At 42.6% G+C, this 5,065-nt stretch overlaps 1 pseudogene; it reads left to right on the top strand.

The window, feature by feature from the left end:
• The first annotated feature begins 275 nt into the window (after positions 1-275).
• LOC131967985 (transcription factor Adf-1-like) lies at positions 276-3,128 on the top strand (annotated as a pseudogene).
• Positions 3,129-5,065: the final 1,937 nt, after the last annotated feature.

Raw genomic sequence — 5,065 nt, 5'->3', positions numbered from 1 at the left:
ACGTTACAGCAGCGTCCCAGCAGCGTCTCTACGCGAGCATTAGGTAGGACTTCTATTTAAACCGTGAGACGCTGCCAAACCGCGTAAATCTCAACAGAGCAGATCGCACCAGACAGGAAGTCCGACTCAGAATCAACGTAAAACACGTCTGCCCCCTTTCAAAATAAAACACAATACGCAGTTCATGCAGCCTAAAACTACTTCACATCAACATTAGGTCATACCCGGGGGCACCAGATCAGCAATCAATCAAAGGGTCTCAGACGGTTGGAGACATGGATGACTAGAGACTGATTGTGAAGTGGAACATCATACAATCATTTATGATACAACACATTCATTTTATAAGGACAATGCACGAAAGGACAAAGCCTGGTATATAATTGCAGGAGTTTTGGGAGTAAATGGTAAGTACAAGCTACTACTTAAGATTATAAAAATGTGTTTGTATATGAACTTTACAGAAACTGCCTTTGAGTATCTTTAAAAATATTTTATTATTTATTAATATAGCACATTACATATTTATAAGTCTGTCCTGATTGGTGCAAAGTTACAGAACATGTATAATGACTGTACAATATTAGTTTTCTTTAGAAGTGCTTGATTGAATAACTTTTAAACTTTTGTACTTCTAACCATTTGCTTGTATTTTAAACTTTCTGGAATAAAGAAATACACAGAAATATTCGACACAGCTATGGTATTAAAGTCGAATACAAATATGTAACACCATAATAAAAATGTAACTACCCAGTGTTAAACACTGTTTAAATAGTCAGCTGTGGGGGAAGTGCATGAACTGTTGACAGAGTTCACCCTCTGGGGTTGTGAACTCAATGGGGGGTTGTAGTTCACACTTACCCTTTTGTGAGGGAGATGAAAATATTATATTACAATGACATCTTTAGAACAACAAGTCTGTAATGAGCATGATGAATAAATAACAAAGCTGAATAACAAAATACATCTATTTACAAATATATATATATATTTTCCACACCTTATAAAAAGTTTTTCAAACCATCCTGTCCTGCCAAGACACACTGCCTTGAGGAGAGCTGAAATATGTGGAGAAGATCTCCCTCACATTACAGGCTTCTCTTGAGGCCCTGTTTCCTCCCATGTTCTGCACTGCTGGCAGGTTTCTCCCATGTTGCTCTGCCTCCTCCAGCAACCTCACGTTCTCTCTCGGGGCAAGGAGGAAGTTATGGAGAATGCATGCAGACACAACAAGGGTGTCCACATTTTGTGGGTGGAGGTTGATCCTGCGATGCAGTAGTCTCCACCTGCAGGACAGAATACCAAAAGCATTCTCAACCACCATCCTTGCCCTTGAGAGTCTGTAATTAAATACCCTCTTTTGGTGTGTGAGGTTCAGTCCAGGGTATGGTCTCATGAGGTTCAGTCCAGGGTATGGTCTCATGAGGTTCAGTCCAGGGTATGGTCTCATGAGGTTCAGTCCAGGGTATGGTCTCATGAGATTCAGTCCAGGGTATGGTCTCATGAGGTTCAGTCCAGGGTATGGTCTCATGAGGTTCAGTCCAGGGTATGGTCTCATGAGGTTCAGTCCAGGGTATGGTCTCATGAGATTCAGTCCAGGGTATGGTCTCATGAGGTTCAGTCCAGGGTATGGTCTCATGAGGTTCAGTCCAGGGTATGGTCTCATGAGGTTCAGTCCAGGGTATGGTCTCATGAGGTTCAGTCCAGGGTATGGTCTCATGAGGTTCAGTCCAGGGTATGGTCTCATGAGGTTCAGTCCAGGGTATGGTCTCATGAGGTCTGGCTTCAGAGGGAAGGCTGCATCACCCACCATGACAAGTGGCACATCACCCAAGTGAGCGGCGCCAGGCAGAGGGGTACTGGGTGGGACATGAAGTGTTTTGGTCTCCATTCCTCTACCCAGAGCTGACCCAGCATAAACACCGCCATCACTGGTCCTTCCAAAGTCCCCCACTTGAATTACCCTGAATCGGTAGTTGGAGTCCACAAGTGCCAAAAGCACTATGGAAAATGTTTTTTTGTAGTTGAAATCCTGACTTCCAGTCAGCGCTGGGGCTTGGATGGTCACATGCTTCCCATCTATTGCTCCCAAGCAGTTTGGAAAATTCCACTTCTTCCAGAAGCTGTCAGCCACATCCTCCCATGTCTCTTGTGTTGGCCTGGGCAAGAACCTCTCCATGGTTTTCTCAATGGCAGCACACACCATGTGGACTGACTTCATTACTGTACTGTGTCCCAGGCAGCAGCTATATAACAGACTCACGAGTGAATCCCCAGAAGCCATGTACCTGTGAGGGAAGAAGCAAATAAATATAAGTTATATGTGAACATTTTTTATTCACCTGTGCCTCTCTTTTGTTTCAGCTGACACGTGTAAAACCAGATGGAAGGTTTTAAGGGATTCTTATGTTAGAAACCGTAAAAAAAGCCTTCCAAGTGGATGGGCAGGTGGGACACAGAAGGACTGGAAGTATACAGAAATCATGTCCTTCCTATTGCCCTATATACAACCAAGAAGGTGCGTATAAATTACTTAAACAAAAGTAAATTTCTTGCAATTATTGAAGCCTCAACGAATATTGATAACAGTATTTATGTTGTAAAAATGTATCTTCAAAGTGCAGTATTAAAGTGGTGAGAACGAATATAAAACTGTTATGTTCATATACAATATATAATATCCCATGTGTAAAGTTTTTTTGTTTTTTGTTCTTATATAGTTCAAAAAGCAACTTGAACCAGCCACATGAGGAGGAAAGGTCGGCTACCCCTCAGTCCTTATCAGGGTCTGAGGATCGGTCCAGCACCCCTGGCACTTCATTCCAGGAGCCATGCACATCTCCTGCTCCATCAACCTCAGCAGCAGCTCCCTCTAGGTCCCGTAGCCCCAGGGAGAGGACATCCAGACCGGGCAAACAAGAAGAGGCCCAAGAGCAGACACAGGCATTGAGGACCGGCTGATGTCTTTACTGGAGCAGCCGGTCCCAAAACCACACATGCCTGATGGGGAGCTGGATGAGTCCTACCATTTTGCACTAAGCATTGTGCCAATGTTGCACCGCCTGCACAAGGACAGGCTACAGCAAGCCAAAATTTAAATCCTCAATGTACTGTATAACCTTTAAAGAGGCCAGACTCCACCTTTACCTCCCCCGCTCTGGGACACACATCCCACCCCCCACAATTTCAACCTCCTCCTCCTCCGCCTCGAACACCGCTGCCTCCGCCCACTCTAAGACATTCCAGCCATTTTTTGCCCATTCACCACCCCGCCCACCACAAACTGGGTTGTTCACGCAGATGCTGCAGTCAGACTGGGAAGTGCAGGACCCCATGGGGCCTTACTATACGGACACATAGTAAATGTACTGTTGTGTTAGTATTTTTACGTTTTTATTCTTTTTCACTTTTAGTATTTTATAAAGTTACTTTATATACTTATAACGTTTATATATTAAAATAAATATTTGAGTGTTAATTAAAAAAATGTTTCTTCAGCTTGTGGTCTGTGATTTTTAATTTGTTTGTAGTTAACCTTAGTGCTACAGCCAGTCTCTGCTTAGGTTCTATGGCAGCTCTGTAGTTTGTGCTTTGCCTGGTTACTTCAGGGCCGATGAGGGATAGAAGTTTATCCATTTGCTCTGCACTCATCCTGAAATACTGATGGTGGCGTTGGCTGTCCAGCCTCAGTTCAGCAACCAGATGGTGAAAATCGCCTTGTTGTCCTCTTTGCTGGTTGAGGGGATGAACCCAAAATCGGCTCCTTCTCCCTCTTCCCCTCCTCTGCAGTCGTTCAAGTAGGAGCACTAATGCAAGTGTCCTCCGTCTGCTAACAGGCACTGTATGTGAACAATACACATGAAAGAATTATGATGAGTCAAACTTATGTTTTATGTACTTATGCTATATTATGTTACGTTTTTAAAACCAAAAAAGCTACAAATCATTGTTCAATGTCTTGTCATTCATAACTGGAATTTTAACAGTATTTACTGTGTAATTACAGTGTCAATACTGCACAACAATGTAGGACATAATTAAACTACAATTAAAGTCATAAAACCTGGCAAATATAGAAACTGAGTAGCAAACTTACCCATGGTCGAAGCAGAAAATTAAGGATAGATGGCCAGACCAAGTTTTCCACGTCGGAGAAGCAAAGTCAGCTGTCTGTTGTTGTTTCCACACACACAGTTTATCGCGGGATCTCGCGGTCTCTCATGCGTTCAGGATTATCGCGTGATCTCGTTACCTCGTGTGTATACGGCCGGCTCGCTAAACTGACGTGCTGCTGCAGTAACGCGTCCGGTGGAAATCCCCAGTCAGAATCAACGTAATACACTTCCTCCCCTTTCAAAATAAAACACAATACGCAGTTCATGCAGCCTAAATAAACTTCACATCAACATTATGTTATGACCGGGGCATCAGATCAGCAATCAATCAATCAATCAATCAATCAATCAAAGGGTCTCAGAGGGTCGGAGACACGGACGATGAGAGACTGATTGTTGAAGTGGAACATCATACAATCATTTATGACATAACATATTGTTTTTATAAGGATAGATGGTCAGATCAACAGATCTTCCATGTCGGAGAAGCAAAGTAAGCTGTTTGTTGTTGTTGTTTACTTCATACACACAGTTTATCATGTGATCTGGCGGTCTCCCATACGTTGTGTATACGGCTGGCTGGCTCCCAGTTGAAATTGACGCCGGGCCGAGGACGGAGTAAAACCATGGCGGAGCCGTTCCGCGCTCAGTGGAAATCCCCACTAACTTTGCCTGTTCTTGTTCTTCAGGAATTTAACTGTTCCTCATTAAGGAATTGTGCATTGAATACGGTAGGAATTTGTTTAATTTTTGACAAAGGATTTGCTTTTTTATGATTAAGGATTTTGCTCATTTCATTATAACTTTGCCAATTCTTTGTCTTTCAGGAATGTATGTTAATGATTAAGGAATTGGAAAATGGAAAAAAATAAGTTTGTTTTTTTAATTCAGGAATTTACTTCATTTTTTTGAATGAACCATTTTGATTACTTTTGTACTTTAAGGAC

Source organism: Centropristis striata, unplaced genomic scaffold (genome assembly GCF_030273125.1).
Source record: "Centropristis striata isolate RG_2023a ecotype Rhode Island unplaced genomic scaffold, C.striata_1.0 Scaffold_27, whole genome shotgun sequence".
In the NCBI taxonomy this organism is placed as follows: Eukaryota; Metazoa; Chordata; class Actinopteri; order Perciformes; family Serranidae; genus Centropristis; species Centropristis striata.
Note: the sequence above shows the minus strand (reverse complement) of the source record. Positions and strands in the feature narration are given on the sequence as shown.